This window comes from Ostrinia furnacalis, unplaced genomic scaffold (assembly GCF_004193835.3).
Source record: "Ostrinia furnacalis isolate ACB-3 unplaced genomic scaffold, ASM419383v2 OfSCF4106, whole genome shotgun sequence".
In the NCBI taxonomy this organism is placed as follows: domain Eukaryota; kingdom Metazoa; phylum Arthropoda; class Insecta; order Lepidoptera; family Crambidae; genus Ostrinia; species Ostrinia furnacalis.
This window is the reverse complement of record NW_021134345.1, coordinates 84863-107125: the sequence shown is the minus strand read 5'-3', so window position 1 is coordinate 107125 and position 22263 is coordinate 84863. Positions and strand designations below refer to the sequence as shown.

At 37.2% G+C, this 22263-nt stretch overlaps 1 long non-coding RNA gene across 1 annotated transcript in view; it reads left to right on the top strand.

Annotated features, from left to right (window-relative positions):
- Positions 1 to 22263, top strand: part of LOC114358789 (uncharacterized) — a 73581-nt gene that overhangs the window by 13023 nt on the left and 38295 nt on the right. Inside the window, exon 2 of the long non-coding RNA XR_003656395.1 lies at positions 11000 to 11061. This is a non-coding gene — a long non-coding RNA (uncharacterized LOC114358789). The remainder of the gene's footprint in view (positions 1 to 10999; positions 11062 to 22263) is intronic.

The window sequence follows — 22263 nt, the reverse complement described above, 5'->3', positions numbered from 1 at the left end:
CAATGAAAGATCTCTCAAATTACAGTCCTAATAAAATCACAAATAAATGAGTTCAATTTGCCAAGAAAACATCTGACGTTCCCTTTCATCTAACGAAGGTTTTTGTATCAGATATTGGCCGGTACCTAATCGAGTTACCGACCAATTCTGTCTGAACTCAAGTAGAGTAAAAATTGATGCAGAATGTCCACTCCATTGAAAGCATGCTAAAATTAAAACAAACCTACTATAAATATAACGTAACGTAATGCTAACACCTTTTGTTTGAGTTAATTTAACAATACTTAAATGCAGAAAATAATGGGGTTGTGAGAGACACCACATTTAAAGCAATCAGTACCTATCTACCTGGAAAACTCAATTTAATTTATAAACATAACTTACTTTAAAATAAAACTAATGCAAAGTAAATTGTATATAATATAAGAGTGCATGTTATGCAATTATAATGCTTTCTGTATGCCTTCGCGGAATAAGAACTGCGGTTATCTAGCTCCTTCTACTGATGTCGCAATTTTTTATTAGGCAGCATTAGCTTGAGCCTGAAAATAGTTAAAAGTGATGGTTCCTCTGTACGTGTCTATTTTGTGATGGACTACAGCTCTATCGTCAATTAGTTATTATAGCGGTAGCTCTTCCTTAAGTTAAGATATTGAAGTTAGAGTGAGAATTGAATGTGTCCGAATTTTTCCTTATACCCTTTTGGTATGGACATTGGACATAGCTGAAAAATAAATGATTATACAAAATTTAAACGACAGAATTAGACGGATTTTATTGCTAGGCAACCACCTGACTCAAGTCTTTACTGTAATAACTGAGACAAAAAGTAGGTAGTTGAGAAAGCAAGCAAGCTTAAAATCTAGTCTTTCAATAGGTAGGTATTGAGCAAAACATTTTCTGTGCTTTCAGAGGGCACTTTAAGCTTCATAGTAACTTTATCTGATTCCATGGTTGTAATCTCGATTCTAACAACCTCCGAAATACAAACATATTCAACATTTCTCTCAAAGCTGGTAACTTTGTGACATCGACAAAAGACAGTAATCGTAAAAGATTTTGTTCCAAAATTGCGCGACTCAAAAACTCGCTCGTTTGCCCTCCGTCTTCAGTAACTTAAAAGTGTGTTTGACGTAAAACGAGGAAAAAACTTTGTCTGCGACTTATCTATACATAAACGAGTAAAGCAACGAACAGAATTTAGTATACACAAGTATAAGATAATTAAAACTTGCCAGACAGAATCTGATGCGGAGTGAAGTGTTTTAACACTGCCTTTCAAAGCCGAAGCAAATAAATTAAGAAGTATCGGCAAAATAGCAAATCAAGGCAACTCTAAGAAAGTATCGAGTTTCTTGTATTAAACCACAATAAGTGGCCATTAAGACAAGTTATTGGAGAAACTTACAGAGCTGGAGAACCAATAAAAGTGGGAGAAATGTTGAGCGTTACGATGTAACAAGTGAGCTCCGGCGGCCATTAGGGCATAGAGAAGAAACTTTTTTAACGCCGTATCCGTGTCTATGCTTTCATGCTCGCACTACAGATGAGCCGAGCAGGGGCGGAGTTAGGCCCGAAAAGGCCCGATCCTTTTTAATTTTGCTATTTCTCTGGTATCGATATTCTCGTAGTACGTACGTGTAGTGGCTTTGATTATACTTTTGTTGAGTCCAGAAAATGTCTGTACATATTGGCCGTGAAATTACTTTGACATAAACTTTTTTCAATTTCCTAAATGTCGCCGTGTTACAGTTCTCAAAAGAACGGTTACTTAGTTATTTTGTGATTACTTTTAGAGGATGATAGTCGTTTTGCTGTCGAAGATTTTTTAAACTCTGTGTATTGGCGAAAGACAATATTTGATAACATAATATTTGATTGACAACTTTTATCCCATATTATATCAACATACTAAGTTAGAAACTGCTACTCAACAAACTTGTTACAAATTGTTCTGATTAATCACCTAACTTCAACCCTGGTTCCGAAGCTAAGACAGACATCAAAGAAACTATCTGCCCTAGGACTGATTTAATAAATAATTCAGGGAGTTTTCTGTTCAGCTGCCAATTCGAATTATGGTTACATTGACTGGCTGTACGTCTAGCCACAAAATAAAAACGAACAGAAGACAATCTTATGTATAAAGCCCGGTCTCTGAGCACGTAGAATTTTGTCCAATGACCCCAAGCTACCCATCCTTATTCGCGACAATGAGTGTGCGAGCGCAACAGCAAAATAATTACGCGCGAGCGATAAATATGGGTAGCTTGGGGTCATTGGACAAAATTCTACGTCCTCAGAGACCAGTCTATATTGTTGCAATTCACAAAGGCGAGTGAGCTTTACATGTGGTGGCTCGCTACTGTTCGTTTTTCAAAAGTTTCGATAGACACACATTACGTTATGTGCATGTACACGTACACACAAGTAAAGCTCACTCGCCTTCGTGAGTTGCAAGAACTAACTTCACTTTGCATACCTGGATCTGCGGGTGTCTATGGGCGACGGTAATCACTTACCATCAGGTGATCCGTCTGCTCGTTTGCCTCCTGTCACATAAAAAAAAACCTATGCTCAGCGGTCGCACTAGGGCTGACGACGTCCGCGTAAGTTCCTATCTTAACTTTTTATAATGAGGAAGATGAGCGTACTTTTTATTATCATCCATTTATTATGTACATACATAGTCTGCTAAAACAATTTTGAAAACATAAATAAAAATGTGATTAATTTTTATTTACATCTTCCTCATTAGATTTGAACACAAGGCTTACACAGCTTACAAGTATCTACTGCAAATTATAATACTATGTATTATAGATTATAAAAAACATTTCTTACGAGGCCACGTCATGTTCGCTTTCACAGACGCGTGTCAAGCGGAAGGTGAGTGCCTTCCTCGTACTGGTCCGAGCTGGTCCGAGATAACGCGTACGTGAGCGGTGTCTATGTGTGCGTTAATCGAGCGCACTTTGTATGTAGATTGTCTTCTGTACATTTCTATTTTGTGGTCCAGCCGTAGATAGCATACATTAGTGCGAATGGAAATATTTTTCCCCAGAATGTGAATAAGTTCGTTCAATTCAATTCATATTCTGAGTTGTGAGGGACGTTTTTAGACTCGCTACGCAGATTGATTTTTGAAATTTCTAGTATTCTTGTAAAAATGTTGAAGCTGCTTAAAATCATATCTTAAATGTTTGGTTTTAGGACGTATTTTTTTACAAACCAGACCTTGTCAGGTACAAACTGGACGTGCCCTCCTTTGTACAGAGTTGTTGTTCTTTTATATCAACCACTTTAATCAGTGTAAAATTTTCCAAGACTTTTTTGACAGTTTCTTCGATTTGTATAGTATTTTCAAGGGGTGAAACGCTGGTTAATAAAGTTTTTATATAATAGACCAAAATTCATGCGTTATCAGCTAGCAAAAGTTAGTACAACATAAAATGATGTAACGTAAGTCGTGGAAATTGCTTCCCCAGTGTTCCCACAGGTCAACCCCCCATAGGGGAGCACCCGTTACATTTGCCCGCGGTTTCCCTCCACAACTCGGCAGCTGTTTGACGAAACTTTAAATAATATTCATACATAGTAAGAGTTAAAAATGTATGCTTAACGAGCCCCTTGTTTGTGTTAGAAAGGTGTTAAGCAAAGTTTAGAATGGACACGATACTGGGAATTTTAATTATCTCTAGAATTTAGGTCGGCTACTTGTTTTAAAATTATAGTGTGCAGATTGAAAATTAACGAGCTGTTATACATTAATATACATACATAGCACTTATAGACAGTTTGGGAAGGGTCCACAGAACACAAATAATAATTTTCAGTTTGTTTATGATATGTTTGGACTTGTTTTTTGAATTCATCAATGTTTGATTTATGGGTACAGAATGTCAAATACGGACGCTATAAAATGTTTAACGATTTACTCTATTTTCTTCACGGGAAAGAATCTTCCCAGAGTTCGGATGAGGCCCGAGCCCAGCAGTGGGAAGTATAACTCACTTTGTTTTTTATAACAATTGTAGTTTTAATAAAAATAGACTAGTAATTTGTGAATTATATTTTTCTGGTTTTAAAGAAGAACGCAAGCCTCTATAAAGACATAATTAATAATTTATTTTTCAACACATCATGTGTCTTAAACCTTATTTACCTAATCATGTTTGTCTATCATTTATAATATTCAGTAACAATGTAATTATATCCCAATGTCTCCAGCGGAGACAGCATGTCACGGGATAATTTTAATTAGGTTTCACAAAACCCTTCGAAAAAGGCTGTTTTTGCTTGGCAAGTCAATATTCTATTAACCCATCGGGCGCTGCGTTAATTCTGAAACTCGATAGCTTCGTGAAGCGCTGAATAAATGTTTACCTTCAAGAAATGTTAAGAAGAATTTTTAATACTTATTGAGTTCAAACTATAGTCGAGTTGTTTGGGTTAATTAACTTACAACTATGATAGCTTCATTGTCAAAATTAATTTTGGGGATGTTCTCTGTTAATATTAAAGTTTCAATAGACAATAATTTAATAATATGATCTCTACAAATACCGTGATTATATTCATAGTACCTACCTAAATATCACTGATACTCGCCGCATACTTAGATATAATAGAAAATTCAGGAACTAAAGAAACTAAAAACACTCAAATAAAACTTCATTAAAAGAAACGATTAATTCCAATCGGGTATTCACTTACGTTCCTCGATTACACCAATCGATTATCGCGATTGTAACTTCATTTCAATTGCAACTTCGAAGGAATTGAAAGACATTTCTCCGCGGACACAGTTTCAGTTCTTTGCGGATAGTTCGAGGATTTCACTTCCTCTTTAAAAGTGATTGAAATTAATTATATGAGACGCTACCGCATACTAACGCTAAGAGGATTGTAAAAGATGAAAGTTATGGGTACTAAAACTTTTATTTCTTGAATAATTTCCCTCAGAAATTAAGTCTTGAAGGGTTAAATCTTTATTATGTTACTAATTAATACGGGAAAATCGACAAATCTTAAATGAAAATATGAAAAATCATTTTAAATTGTGAAGGTGTGTAGTGAACGTGCGGGCACGTATTATTTTAGCTGCAAACGTGTTAAATGTAATTGTAGCTTTATAATTATTATTGAGTTTGATATTGTTCGGTTCGGTTAGATAATTGTACTAATTATCAACATAATTAGTGACACGTTTCCACTAATTATCCCAATTCAATTTGTCAATAAAAGCTATGGATCGACATTGCAGTATTTTAAACAAACGTAATGAATGGATTACGAATATAGTACCTACATATTATTAGGTATTGTTATTTTACATATTAGGTATTGTATTAATTTATTTAATTTTTAAATACAATACGTTTCAGCCGAAAGACGTCCACTGCTGGACAAAAACCTCCCCCAAGGATTTCCACAAAGACCGGTCCTGCGCCGCTCGCATCCAGGCACCTCCCGCGACGTTCACCAGATCGTCGGTCCACCTAGCGTAGCGTGGGAGGCCTGCCCACGCTACGTCTTCCGGCTCGTGATCGCCACTCAAGAACTTTCCTGCCCCAGCGGCTATCAGCTCTACGAGCTATGTGCCCCGCCCACTGCCCACTGCCACTTGATTTCACTTGATCAGTCAAGTAAATGGTGAAACATTTGCTGAAAAGTCTAGTCACTAGTCTATTGGGCTGTTGTGTTGAACAGCAGTACATTAGTTAGGTAACAGTGGCTTAATTCAAGTCTGTCGATTGTGATTAACGAGTATAATTACTTGGGAATTCCCCGTTAATTGTTTCGGATATTCAACGGATACAAATGACTTGTGGGGTCACCATCTTCACAGTAATGCCACAGAATAAGTAATAGTACAGGTACAGAAGGATTACTCCGCAAGACGATTTAAATAAATGCAAGTCTTGCTACGACGCGATACAGTGGAATTCAGCTCGCACAGCACTACGTACCTACAATTTTATTCACCTACAAGTTTTGTCTCTTTCTATCGCGTGCCTCTGAACTCTTCTTACGCTGTTAGGGTTGCTGTCTAGTGAAAAAATAATTAATCTACTTATTTGTAATGAGGTACGTATGTAGGTAAGTAAGTATTACTGTTATTTTACANTTCTGGTTCTTAATTATTTATATTTGGCGAGAAATTCTTGTAACAGCAGCAAATTAAATTAACCAGACATTTTTAACTCAAAAAGCACCACATTCTTATAATACACGCAAAACCTAGAGGCAAAATCCAAAGTCAAAGTGGAGAGTACCTACCTTTATTCATCATCATCATCGTCTCAGCCATAGGCTGAAAATAGACCTCCCCCAAAGTTTTCCATGTTGCCCGGTTACTTACTAAGGTATTTTGCCCAGTAGAGTTGGTGTTACACATTTTTATTTCGCTAAAATGGATCTATTTATTTATTTGGTTTCAGATTTTTGAAAGACAACCAATCTCCGTAATATACGTTTTGCAATCGCTTATTCAGACGCTTACTAATCGACTAACCACATAAAAATCCGTATGTAAGTCCGGAAATATCGTAATGGACAGTATCCCTACAGTGGCGCTTCCCTAGCCGTGGTACCTACTTAAGCACTTGCGGTATGAGACCGCAGTGTTTGTCCCTGTACCCTTCCGTATAAAGTGCAACTATATGAGCTGAGCTTATACTGAAATACCTACGTTACGGACATTACGGATCTACGGATACATTAGCAGATATTTCGTTACGGTATATATACATACCTACCGACACATGCTTAAGTGGCTTTTGAGTTTCANGTCTCCCCTACTAGTTTTCCTTATGACGTATACTGAACTTAATGCATCTAAGAGTATAAAGTTTCTTACACAATGGCACAAAATAGTTTAGAATTACCATGTCAACAGGCAGAAAATGTGATTAGGCTCCCAGACACTTTAATGTACTGTCATTTCATCCTTTGGTAAAAGTTCAGTAATGATATTCTAAATCGGGGACATTCAAATAAACTTGTCGCACTATAAACGTCATTCTTTCATTTGAAGCACCACACTGTCAATATCTGGTCCGCACAAAGAGTTCGACTGTCGACTGATGTGTTAAGTTACGTCTAGTTACGTCATCATCATCGTCATCATCTCAGCCATACTGAACATAGGCCTCATGCAATGCTTTCCATGTTGCCCGGTTGGTAGCGGTCGGTCCACCTTGTGGGTGGACGTCCCACGCTGCGTTTTCCGGTATGCAGCCTCGACTCTAGGCCGTCAGTTCTGCTTGCTAATCCATCGTGCTATGTCAGCGACTTTAGTTCGTTTACGCCTAGTTTATGGCTAGGTAATTGCTATGATGGTTGGATGAATCCTTGTTTATCCTTCTCGTATTGCTTTAAAGACGTGGCATTATAAAATTGATAAACGACTGCACCCGCTTGTTTTCAACTCTAATGGGGAAATAAAGAAAGACCGCTTACGAATTGAGACCGTTTCTGTTTTATCTTTGCAGTCTTTTGAGGATTACAATGATATACTGCGGAATTATTGCCCGGGTGAGAGGCGGGTTATTATTTTTGCAGTTGGAAGGATACGGGAGTCGAAAGAAAAGCGATGGAAGTGTGGAAATTAGGGAGGTGACAACATAAAATATCGATTACCTACTAGACTACTAGTATTATGGATAAATGTGAAAGTTGGCGAGGATTGATGGATGTTTGTTATTGTTTCACGCAAAAACTACTGGACGAATTTTGAAGAAACTCAAAGGGTTTTGTAACAAACTGGATTACGCGAGCGAAGCCGCGGGCAAAAGCTAGTAAAATATACGTTGGAACGAAAACAACTAAAATAAAGCTATACATACAGTTTCAAGAAAAAGTATTTCTAAACTGTAAGACTGATTATAACATAATAAATACCTACGTTCGAGTGAGGATCATCTATTTTCAAAAACTACTCTAGCAAATATCAACACAGGGATCGCAACTATCGCAAGCGAGTTTATTAGCATAAGCGTAGATATCATAATAAAGTCGATAAACATTAATGTAGAACATTCGCGACGTAAGCTAAGGATGGGCATCGTAAATATCGATTACCAAACTTCTCGAATTAACTTAATCGATTGTAGCCAGTGGACAGTACCGTTGTGTGGTTGCTCGTGGGTATCTCCAGGGAATTATGTGGGAGGAAACAAGTTTTGTTCCTGTTCTATATTGANTTAATCTATATATATAAAAATGAAACCCGTTTCGCGTTGTCACGGCATCACGTGTGAACGGCTGAACCGATTTCGATAATTCTTTTTTTTAAATGTTTGTGGAAGTCCAAGGATGGTTCTTACGGAAAAAAATATTAAGAAAATCTCTACGCTAAGGCGGTACGAAGTTCGCCGGGTCAGCTAGTTAAATATAGAACACAAATTTTGTGATGATTGGAACCTACTAGTTGCTAGATGAAACGGATAATCTTATTACTTCATGTAAGAAGAAGTTTATCGACTTTCATGATAGGTAGAGAAGAAAAAGGAGAAAAATACAAATTTGGATTTATTACGTCTTTTCATTCAAAAGATTGAATTGAAATTATTTGATTTTACTGTTTTCAAATCTTTAAAACTTCATACGATTCTTATTGAACTTCATAATATGATTTGTGCAAAACTGTATGGGCATTGTACATGTATTGAAATGTGTTTTTTATAAAACAATCTCAAGAAAATTATAGCGTGTGGGGTGATGTAGCATTGCCAACATTGGTAATACTCGATATTTTTCGTTTTAAAAATTATCGATGTGAAATATGACCCATCACTATCAATGAGATATCTATCTCATAACTCATTAGTTTACACAAATATGTTAGTTAGTCAGATCTGAGTCAGCTAAGCCTGTTTGTTCTAATCAACGTTCTCAAATATGCTTTCTAATTTCGTTGACAATCGGTAATGTTTAAACTGGAAATATTGTTTATTTTCATCGCGTGGTAAATAACACTGTATTTGAACTGTTTAACACATATTTACAAAGCATTATTTAGATTCAGTGGTTATTGTAGCTGTCATTGGGAATTGTTTGTTGACACAGTGAGGTCAAAAAGCGACATCTGACACCAAATACTCAGCCCGTTTTTTAACTGGTTTGGTATAAAACTTTTCGTTTAAAAAAAATTACGTTTCATTTGGTAGCTAACATTATTTTGTTAGGGGAATAATGTGACTTCTCTTGGCACGAGGCACGACATAATAGGCAAGGGTGCTCAAAAATGAGATTTATTCAGAGCGAAGTAAACTGCATGTTTTAGGAGAAGAAGCCAATTTAAAAATATGCGATAGTGAAGTGAGACCTCAACTTCATTCCTCTAGACATTGTTGTTATAAAAATTTTAAAAGTTAGATAAAAAATTGCAGATTTACATGAATTTATCGCATTAAAATCGATAAGGATCGATTATTATCGATTAAAGTCGAAATAAAATTAAATTTTACAAAACACCTTAATAAACCAATAGCTTTTTTTTGTAATTAGTGATGTCACACGTTTAGATTTCTCGATAAATTTAACCCATTTCACTTCTTACATCTAATACGAGTAAAAACTACAAACTTCCTTCTCAAAACGGTGTTCATTAGTAGGTACGTGCTCAAGTAACCCTAGTGCCTGTAAAGTGTTCTTGGACCCTTAACTGGAAACGTGGGTCAAATAAAAACACGGCATTACAGAAAGAATCTCAAATAAGGATCGGCTTGCGTAGGGTTGTAGCATTTAGTATCGATTTATTAATGTGACGAACGCCTGAATTAGTTGCAAGTTTGAATATTGATTATCTGATCGCTATAGCTAAAATAACTGCTATAAGCGTAGACGTAGAGATTATGATTGATATGATAGTTAAAAACTTCCATTCTTAAACGCTTATAAATCAGTTGTACTAAAATATCGATAACGAGAAAGCTTTAACACTATCTAAATTAGAAAAGTTATATCGATACTAACACCGCGATGGTGGTAATATCGATGTTATTTCGCATAAGTTAACGGTGTTATCGTAAAATTGTGACAATCCCGTCGACCATTAATCTTCAATAACGATAGCACAATATTTATGTCGATAGATTATCGATATTATTGATAAACAATAGGTTTCCAAACAACACTATTCCGTTCACACAGATTCAAACTATCTCACGACATGGAAAATTACATTTTAAAACACTTTTATTCTTTGGATACCTACTCACTATAATTGAGAATGTGTGCGTGACTTGGGTAACGAATGATAGTGCTGGGATGAGAATTTTTCATCTGCTGCCTTTGCCGTTGTTTTCATGAGTGCTCGGGAATTTTCATGGTTTGAAAAATGCTCTTTGGGACTACTTTTTACTTAGTTTATCTACGTATCTCGTAAAATCTTACTAATATAATACAGCTGAAGAGTTTGTTTAGTTGAACGCGCTAATCTCAGGAACTACTGGCCCGGTTTGAAAAAGTATTTTTGTTTCGGATAGCTCATTTATCGCTATAACCAAAAGAAGGCTAAGTCCTATGCTGGAAAAGGCCTTTCACGGATTTCCACAACAAGAGGTCCTACGCTTCTTCTTCTTGTCGTGTTGACAACAAACCTACATAAGTTAGCTCAAGAGTCTGCTACAAGAGTGGCGTTGTCAATAATAGCCTTTATTAAATTTTCCTGTGCTGCCCGTATCTTCCCGCCCTTGACCTTCACCAGATCTTAGTTTACCCACTAGATCTTAGTTCGTTCGTTCGTTCGTTTGAGCCGAAAGACGTCCACTGCTAAGCTGGACCGACGATCTGGTGAGGGTTGCGGGAGGTGCCTGGATGCGAGCGGCGCAGGACCGGTCTTTATGGAAATCCTTGGGGGAGGCCTTTGTCCAGCAGATTTTAGTACCTACTATTTATTGTAAAAGTACTTATATTGTATAAGTAGTTTACCTACTTACTTATTCAATTAATGTCCACGCTCCTCACTAACATTAGTATTTGCTCTTTTCAGGAGTCGAGTTTGTGATCGCTGGATTTTAGTGTGCAAGCCATACGTCTGGACGGCTGCCAAAGGTAGGTCGTAGTAGTAAGATCTTCACAATTTAGTTTACTAAGAGCACGTCGTTTTGGGATCTTATGAATGGGCCAAATTGATAACGTGTTTTTGGTATGAAACTAGTGCCCGTATTCACAAACATTACTATAAGGCGTGGATGCACAGGGTGACACACGAACCAATCACAGAGCTCTATTCAACGCTCTGCGTTCGATTTGCTGCTTCACTTAAGCGAGCATCGTTTGTGAATACGGGCGTAAGCTATTTTATAACATGGTATTGAACTAGGTATTTTTAAGGTCATAGCACACTTATCAACCCGGAAAGGGATCAACACCTTATTGTCTAATGTCACGCTGTCAACCACGAGGCGAGGCGTTTACGTTAGCGCTCCTGCACACGACGCCGCTACCGCGCCGCCGCCGCGCCGTCGCCGCGCCTTTGCACTGTTTGTACGCGCTCGTGAACACCGCTGCCGCGCCGCCGCCACGCCGCGGGCGAAATTATGCTTTGATGGCGCGGTGGCGGCGCGGCGGTGGCGCGGCGGCGGTTTTACTCGGTGCGTATGAACAATGTAGTGGCGCGGCGATGGCGCGGCGGCGGTGCGGTGGCGGCCTCATGTGCAGGAGCCCTTATAGTGCGGATAAGTGTGCGTTGCAGTACGGAGTTTCATACAGAGAACACTGACCGCCTCGAGTTGATACGGTTGCGATCCGTTTCCAGGTTGATAAGTGTGTTTCGTCCTTTAATAGTTGTAGGATACGATGATTGTTTATTTCTTTTCCTTAAAGGTTAACACAGGTTAATTAACTTTTTTTATACTTAATTAACCTTAATAATTGGAATTACAATTCGATTAATTCCAAGGAACTTCAAAAAATATTAATAAAGTATTTTTTGAATTTCTCGAAAATTAATAAGTTCTTTGATTAGGTAAAATAAATGTTAAATTATATACTTATTCAAGTGTAAGGTAAAACGTATTTCTGGTAGGTACTTAATTTAGGTACAAGCTTTGCTTAATTTGGGACTCTATGGTGTCGTGTAAAATTTTCAAGGATATTTACTTATTTTTATAATTGTTATATTTTTATGTCATTTTCTTAGCTACGAAAATATTTAAGTCAATTCAGTTAACGAGTGAGCTGTGAATTTAAATTGCGTATTGTCTTTAAATTCTAAACAATAGGGCGATTCTAAATACGCCTCTTTTACAAACAAAAGGCAATTATTTATCAGAAAGCGATTGCCTCCAAAATGAGGGATTTAGCTTTTATTCTGCACATAGCATACAGAACCGCCCATCAACCACGCCTATAACCATAAATAAGATTTATAACGGACCAGTGGAAAAACTGTCAGTCGTTTAAATAAATATCGCCTTTTTGGGTCATAGGTGGACTAGTGTTTTGGACGGTTTGTACGGGAATTTTTGAAAAATATTTAGACGTCATTNGATAGGTATTTTTTTCAAATAGAAATTGTGAAAAAAATCGCTATGTCCATAAATCTCAATTTCGCTCCATAGTGCGCCGCCGCGCCGCCACCGCTCCATCAAAGCATAATTTCGCCAGCGGCGCGGCGCGGCGGCGGCGCGGCAGCGGTGTTCACGCGGCGCGTATAAACAGTGCAAAGGCGCGGCGGCGGTGTCGTGTGTAGGAGCGCTTACACTGGGTTGGGGACGTGACAGAATCCTGGCTGGGACAAACGTCAAAAATCTGTCAAACTCCATACAAAAAACACCGGTTATCATTAAAGTTACGGTCATAGTTAGGTGGTGCAACTCAGCCTTATTTTCAGTATATAGGGTAAAATCTCGAACATGTTTCAGGGGGGCTTAGTGTGAGCTTATATCAAAAACGTCTTCGCTAGCGATTGCGTAAAAAAAATTACATTAATTGTATGACAGATTGTACAGCGTCCCTCGGATACTTTCAAGAACTAAATCTTCATAGATTTTTTTGATAGCCGGCATGTAGTAGTGAGACATAATGTTTAGGGATTTATATTACAGGTTTAAAAATAGCTTCAATAATGCTTTAAGTGCTTGTTGAAATGTGGGAGGTGAGAGGTTTTCCAGACATTAAAAAATACTTAAAGGACAAAATATTTTGACGCTAAAACACAAAGAAACGTATCAATAATGTTATTAAATAGCAAATTGAGAACACAGTAAGATTAAAAGTAGTTTCTTGAAGCTTTCCAAGTAAAATAGTTTCAACATAAGTAGTTTTGAATTTACTTAATTTGCGCTTTTGTCTAAATACTTAAGTACTAAGGCCACGTGTAAACATGTAACTTGGAACTGGAATAGTTCAGTTAAAACCGGTTTATTCGTAGATAAGACAATTAATTCAACGTAACATCAAGTCATGTCCTTCAAGCGCCGACTCTATTACAGAACTACGTGAATTGTCAAAATTTTAAGCCCATTGTAATTAGATATTCAAAGGGCTACTGTAAACAAACAGACGCTAAACCACAGTAAAAACTTAGTAACAAAACTTGGAGTTAGCTCCTCAATTAGGGAAAACAATGTAAAAGCGCAAGCAAAGTGAGCAGAGATCTGAAATTAGTAAATACTCAAACTTATTGGTAAATGAGTTCAAACATCATAAGTTTTCTATTGCTAAAATTCAATCTATGGCAACTACATACAATTATTATTAAATTGATTATGTCTAATCTCACTGTGTACTGTGTCATTAATTTACATACTCTGGCTATTTTAAGTAGAGATGGCTAACTAAACTAGTGATAAGTTAAGTTAGCCATCTCTACTTAAAATAGCCAGAGTATGTGAAAGAAAATTTTAATCGCTAATTTAGATGTTTTACTGTTATTTTTTATNTTTTGAGCTGAAGTATTACAGCTTCACTCCAAGAACCTTGTTGTGATTTTCTTTTATATTTATTTACCATCTAAAAAGTCAAATAATAAGAGATTAATGTTTACACTAAAGTCTGTTTTTCTTTGCTTGTCCAATATTGTAAACAATCTTAATATTTATTTTTAACGAAATAATTCGTTTTAAAATATGATAAACACAAAGCTCACAACCTACATAGGTAAGTCATCGTTGAACACCGATATCTTTTCAAATCATATAATTTTTTTTTTTCACTGATATTACTTTAAAATTTATAAAAAGATTGTTTACATTGTTCGACTAGCAAAGAAAAACGGACTATACCATAAATATAGAGGACTAACAATAAAAGCAAGTTAGTTTATATGGCTATGAAGAGGGTAAAGTGAGCATGCTCATTTTGCCCTGCTCACTTTGCCTTTTGCGCCACACCACGTTTCATAAAACATAAACTATAATTCCTTTTAAATAATTTTCAAGGAAATATCCTTAAACACGGTAAATTAGGTGCAACACATAACGCATACATTGATAATAACGTACGTTACTCAGTTTAATCCAAAACACAACGAACATACCTTTGTTTTTTCAAATAAAATTGACGAATTTCGTTTATCGCTGTCCACGCGTGGTGTTGTCACTCGGAGGTGGCGCATACGACTTCCGCAGGAGCGGCGGGGCGGGGGGATAACGTTAACAAGACAAGACAACAAGTCGAGCAAATGAGTGTAAGTTTAGAGGGGGGTGCCCGCTTTAGGCGGAGTGCCCGCTTTGGGCCAGTCTCCCCTAAGTACTAAAGACACGTGTAAACAAATAACTTGGTACTGGAATAGTTCAGTTAAAACCGGTTTATTCGTAGATAAGACGATTAATTCAACGTAACATCAAGTCATGCCTTTCAAGCGCCGACTCTATTACAGAACTACGCGAATTGTCACAAACTTAAGCCCATTGTAATTAGATATTCAAAGGGCTACTGTAAACAAACATATGGTAAACCACAGTAAAAACTTAGTACTTAGTAGTAAACTTGGAGTTCGCTCCTCAATTAGGTAATAATGTAAAAGCGCGGACAAAGTGAGCAGAGATATTAGAAAAATAAAAATTAGCACACGCTCTTTCCTTACATTTTTATTGATATCTGAAATTAGTAAATACTCAAACATATGGCTAACGAGTTCAAACATCATAAGTTTTCTATTGCTAAAATTCAATCTATGTCAACTACCTAATTCTAGTACCTAGTTCTAAATTATTTTTAAATTGATATGATCTCACTCTGTACTGTGTCATTAATTTATAGACAGATTGATAATGTACTTTTTATTGTATACCTACCTATATAAAAGTTGACAATTAAGTTTAAAAGGCACACATCGGACTTATCGCTAGTTAGCAATCTCAACTTGATAGCCAGAGTATGGGACAAAAAATTGTAATCGCTAATTTGTTTTACTGTTATANTACTGTTATTTTTTATTGTGTCCCATTAAGGGCACGAAAACATCTGTGTTATCTGTCACGGCCTACCTTGCGGTGATCAACACTTTTTGCCCATTCCCTGCCAGCGCACTTTGAACTCTCTACCCCAGTGTTAATGCCCTCATTTAAATAAGTACCCTGATAAGGTAGCCAGGGGTTCTAATTGAATTTTATTGTGTTATTGGCAGGAAGAGAGAACCTTTACATTTTTGTACAAAGCAGCCTGATTTCACGAATCCGTTTCATTTAGGGGCGTAGCTGCAAAATTGTTTTGATTTTCATTATTTAAGATTTTAATTATGAGCAATAGATGTTCATTCATTGCCTTTTGAAAATCTTAAGGGTTGACAAGCTTAGAACTAAATTCTATTCGCTCGTATAATTAAAATCTGTCTGCAATTGAAGTCGTTTTCCTTTCAAGCGACAACTTTAAAGGATTTGAGAAAATTGTCTCAGATTAAATAATGGGATCGCGAATTTGGAGTAATTTAAGTCGAAATTATGAAATAGATAAGGAATTTGATAGATCTTTGGGACGGATCTAAAGAGTAAGAAATGAGTGATTATACCTACTGCTACACAAGTAAGTAGATAATTAATACTAATAATTACTTATGAATGAGTTTGTTAACACTTTTGCCGCATTGAAAATAATTATGAAAATTCAATGTGTTTTAAAGGTTACTAGTAATTTATTGTTAACAAATTATGATAATAAAATATCTCTTAACCCCTTCAACTCCAAGTAAGCTATACTATAGATAGGTCATAGGTAGCTTGTGTTTTGTTGCAGGTTCCTATAAAAGTAATTGAGTTACCGTTAAGATCGTCTGGCAATTTTTGTCTAACATTTTATTCTTCTCTTTGTCTAAATAAGCAGTAACAATGGTACTTTCATCTACAGTTGAGTTGTTACTTATCTTAGCTAGCACGCACGGCGCATTTCTACCGCAATATTAGGGCTGAAACAAAAGGTTGTCTATTTTTGTCTATCACGTTACTTGTACATAAATTGTTACTAATATCGAAGTACCTACTACGAGTATTATTCTGTGCTATTATTAGCGCGAAGGCAACCCATATCGTATTACTTCAGAACTCGATTGTCGATACTAACGTTATATCAATTTCTCGCAGTCCCTAGTCAATTGTAGCTCAGAGATCATTTGGGTCGTCTAATTAATTCATACTGAACTCCCCCGGGCTGTTTGGCCCGCGGTACCCCCATTAGGGAATACTTTTGAGTTCTGTAATGGCCTAGTAGCGAACGGGTTAAATGGTTTTAATTGGGGCCGTTAAAGGGTTAAGTGTATCTACAGGGCAACTGCTTTTTGATTTCGATTATCAGATGTAACGGCTTTCTAAACTCATTTGCGATTCGGGCCGTTAATATTTATTTGGACCCTGATTTCTGGTGTGAATTATACAAAGCGCTTTGTATGATTCGAAGGTTCCTTCATTCTGGTTGCGAGCCATTAGACTAGCACCGTCAAATAAGTGTTTTAGCGGCCGCCCGCCACTTTGTATGCGTGGATCCCGTTTTACCCCCTTAGGGGTGGAGTTTCGTAAAATCCGTTATTAGCGGATGTTTACACCCTATAAGGAAACCTGCCAAATTTCTAGTTTGTAGGTGTTATAGTTCCTGACATTTCGTGATGAGTGAGTCAGTCAGTGACCTTTCGCTTTTATTTAAATAGATTTGCACCAATTACTTTAGATCCGTTAACTCCTCGTGCTAAGCTAAATATCATGCTTGTGTTACGAATGGGTTTACTACAATACTCCAGCGACGATGGTGTTCGAACCAGCGTTCCTCGGATCTTGATTAAGCCAGTCCAACACCGACACCGTTAATCAATTCTGTTTTAAAAATGCATGTGTACTTTATTATACACTTATACAGCTTTCCTATTTTAACATAACGGATACACGAGCCTTGTATAACCTTCATTTAACTTACCAGACAGTTCCAATTAGTGTCCCTATAGAACTTTTGTGTGACGTANGTGTCAAATGTAGTCCTTGAACTGTTGTATAACATATATTTTTTTCAACTATTTCTGTCCAGCAGTAAAAGAGGAGTAGGCTTTACAAAATGACCATTTCACGCGGATTGAGGACACTAATCGCCTTAATAGTGGCTAACCACTTAATGTTTCTTGCATAATGCACTCTCAAAGAAAAAAAAACTTAAGTCTCATGTCCGTTTTCACCATCAATCCCTAAGTTTTAAGTGACCCCTATAGTAACACATAACAGGAATTTTGGTTTCATAGGGGTCCGTTAAAAATGAGGAATTGATGGTGAAAATGGGCACCAGTCTCGCAGCGTCAATAAGGTTAGTGATATGCTATGTAAGCGTGAATATACGTATGCATGCAATGCCAATTGCCAAGCGTGAGTGTGTCACTGTCACTTTATATGGAAACGTCACGTTGTGATGACGTCGCGCTTATGTCGCGTTGTAGTCTCGTCGGTTGTTTGCCACTTTTCAAGCCCTGAGGTCTTATGGGCGTAAACATGTTTAGTTAATTTTAATGCAATAATGTTCGAACCATAAGGTCTCGCTTTTGATGTTGCGTAAACGCAGTTGCTGCCTTGAGCGTTTTTCGCACCACGCTCTGTGGAATCTTTTATATTATGATGTGCCTACTTTAAAGTAATGTGTAGATTATTCGTGAAAACTTAGCTCTTAAGTATATGTTTACTTAAAAGCTAGTTTTAAACTGAAACAAAGTAGAGATTACACTCTATTATACGATATTGGAGAGCTCACAGCCTCCCAAGAGCGTACTGAATGTCATCCATTGCTGTTAACGTTAAATAAAATTTACAACTGAGACGCCCTAGGGAGCAGAGCCCTCGCTAAAGTATTTTAAGGGTTTTTACAATGAGAAACTGGAGTATAAAATAATTAGGCTAGGCTGCTAGTTTGGGCCCTTAACAAGAGTTAGCGAGTTCTGTCTTTCAATAAAGTTAGGGCGCTAGACTTGGGTGGTATCTTACGTTGCAGTCAAAACTCATAATCAGTCAAAACCACTTTTAGCTGGGAAAAATCAGTCTAAATTCATAAAATGTGTTATGATTAGTAAAAATTACTTGGAAATCATCAAAAATGTGTTAGAAAACCATTTTAAAGTCTTAATTTGATATTATTTGTGCATACAACGTGATCACACCTACCTTAGGTACCACAGTAATGTTGCTTATTATTTCTTATCATATTTTTAAGAAATATAGGTATTTTTCAGGCAAAATATAAGTAACATCATTACTTTGTATGAAGTTTGGACTGATTGGTAAAATTTTGAATCAGGCGAAAACACTTTTGACTGATTTTTTGCAGTCAAAAGTGGTTTTGATTAACGCCCTTGGTCAAAACCAATCAAGGGCATAGCAGTCAAAAGTGGTTTTGACCGATTATGAGTTTTGACTGTAACATCTACACGTGCTGGACTTACGGCTTCAGTCCAGTCTCTATCCAGTTCTGAATTTAAATCCCATCGAGGGGAATAAATGTTAGTGTGATAAGCACGAGGGTTTAAGTACCTACGTTGTATACGGAGTCTTGTAAGCTTGGAGTCTTGTAAGCTTTTGTGTGTTTTATTAATTCACTAGCGGCCGCTCGCGACTTCCTACGCGTGGATCCCGTTTTACCCCCTTAGGGGTGGAGTTTCGTAAAATCCTTTCTTAGCGGATGCCTACGTCATAACATCTGCCTGCATGCCAAATTTCAGCCCAATCCGCCAAGTGGTTTGGGCTGTGCGTTGATAGATCACTATGTCAGTCAGTCAGTCAGCTTTAAGTTATATATATATTTAGATAAGTATCTCTAGACGTATTTGAGTATCTATTTTTGATTTATGTAACGGCCATAGTACACGTTTGTACAAGCATTGCATTTAGTAGTATTTTGGTAAATCGATTTATTGTATGTATTTGTAAATGAATTTATAAACTGGTCTTGTTAGTATACTGGGTTTTGATTGATTTAAAAAAAGTTTAGCGCGCAAAGCACCTTTTGCCATAAGGTCTTATCTTAGATGGAAGTGACTGGGGGATGGGAAGTGAGATTATGTCGTCCTATAGTACAAAATCCATGGCGTTGAGGTCCGCTGTGCCAATTTAGATACATTTTGGCATAGAGACGACCCACGAAAGAAGGACATGCTCTACATTTATCGCAAAAATGAAAAATGAGGGAGAAATAAGGGATGAAAAATTGTGAGGGTCACAGATAGATTACCACGTAAAGCTTCGAGGGTGGAGCTGTGGACTGAAACTAGGTAAAAATCCAAAAACCTGATAAAGAAAAAAGTCGTAAATTGAACAATGCTTTTTCAAATAAGATTACCTACTTAATACTATACCTTTTTGCTTCAGTAATCTATTATTGGGTTAATCTAGCGTAGGCTACAACAAAACGAAAGGAGATAATGGGTCTATAAGTCTAGTGAACTGAGTCAGTACCTGAAGTATATTAATACTAGCGGCCGCCCGAGACTTCGTTCGCGTGGATCCCGTTCTACCCCCTTAGGGGTGGAGTTTCCTTAAATCCTTTCTTAGCCTACCTACCTACGTCATAACATCTATCTGCATGCCAAATTTCAGCCCGATTCGTCCAGTGGTTTGGGCTGTGCGTTGATAGATCACTATGTCAGTCAGTCAATCTGTCAGTCGGTCGGTCGGTCGGTCGGTCGGTCGGTCGGTCGGTCGGTCGGTCGGTCGGTCGGTCGGTCGGTCAGTCAGTCAGTCAGTCAGTCAGTCAGCTTTGAGTTTTAATATATTAAGATAAGATTAATTATTGACTAAATCTAGCGTAGGCTGCTACAACGAAACGAAAGAAAATATTGAGTCTAAGCGCTGAGATATACGTTTAGCGCTTAACTAAGTCAGTGCCTTAGGTATGGGAGCACGGGAGGGGTGATATTGATATATTATTATGACGTGACAGGCCATACAAATCGAAGCACATTTAAAGTCTCGCTGACTTTTGACATCAGAAAAATACCCTCCCGTGTCGCTCCCATACTTTTGTCGGCCGTTTGGTGTAGTGGTTCAGAGCGGACTACTATGCCGAGAGGTCCCGGGTTCGATTCCCGGCCGGGCAGAAATTGAAATGATGAATTTTAATTTCTGTGACGGGTCTGGGTGTTACTATGTATGTATTAAAAAAAAAGTATATAAGTAGTATATCCGTTAAGCTAGCACCCATAACACAAGCATTAAGTTGCTTACTTTGGGGCTAGCTGGCGCTGTGTGAAATTGTCTAAAGATTCATTTATTATTTATTATTATACCTCAAGCACTGACTATTTCCTATTGAAAGAAACCAGAAAAGAGGGTGTTTATTTAATACCAAAAACTAATACATCTCGCGCCACTCAATCAAAGTAAATGGAACTTTTACATACAAAACGGCCGAAAGGAAATCTCTAAAACGATTAATCGAGTAAAGCCGGGTGATACATCAGATTGCGAATAATTGAATGGAATGCCAACATTCGTCAGCCGTTGCAAGACATGCGTCAGCCGGGCTTAGGGCTGCCACTAACGGCTATTCTGTTGTGTCGTTTTTGTATATCCCTGCTAATATTATATGCTAAAGTAACTCTGTTACGCTGTCACGCTTAAACCACTGAACATATTTTGATGAAAGGCATAGAGATAGTTTGAGTCCCGAGAAAGGACATAGGATAGTTTTTATCGCGGTTTTTGAAACAGACGCACGAGATATAGTTTTTTTGTGACAGACAAAATTTCACGCGGGCGAAGTATGAAGCGAAAAGCTAATTATTATAATCAACTAATGTTATGTCAAATACTAGTGTGATGAGGAAATGTTGTCCCGAATTGATGGTAGGGTATGTAGTTTGGGACATAAGTGCATAAGTGCCCTGCCAATGGGCCTGCATNTTTTTTGCTAACATGGATCACAGAGTGCAATTTTGGTCCAAAAATTTACAAATTTTAAATCCTTTTATAATTTTTGATCCCAAATAGTTTTATAAAGAAACTTTGATTATAAAAGAACTATAATAAACACCTTTATTATTGACATAGTAATTTTATTCATAAATTGCTTACAAAGTGATTTACAGTGATTTTAAATTGGCTTACCAGAGTAGGCCGCGCGTGTATTGGTGTAAAAAAAGGGGCGCGTGTACTGTAGTGTTAAATGCCAATAATAAACAAATCCCAGACTGGCCTTGACGACTTTAACAAGGCATATCTACCTACATAGATATTTTATCTCAAAACAAAAAATGTATCTTCTAATATCGCATTAAGCTCACATTTCCCCTCATATAATACATACAATATTGTAAGCTCTAAATATATCTTTATGTCTGCTTACTCTGGATTTTTATTATAATAATATTTCTGTTCCTAAACTAATATATTTTCGGGAACGCTGGCTTACCTCCTCCAAGATTTACCGTTTAATTATTGAGCCACCCCTGGGATTAGACTCCGTATGACAGCCCTAAGTTAGCGCTTGCTTGAGATTGTACCCTCAGCATATCAAGCTTACCCCAGGACCTTACGTGGTTGAAATAGGATCTATTTTGCGACGAAAATCTATAGCGTGACGTGATCTCGTATGTACCAACCATTACTTTCACGGCTGTTAGCTACAGCCATCAGATAACTTTGAACATTGTAGGGAGCAAGCACAATATGTACACGACAGCATTTCAAGCTAAACACGGAAACCTTATGTCATTGAAATTCGGCTTATTTTGCAACAAAAGGTTGTTTGATCCTTTGAGTACAATTTATCCAGCAGTATTTAGACTGATGAAAGTAGGTTAGAAGTAAAGGCAAATACAACATCTATTAGGTTAGCAGCGGATTAGGGTTTCGT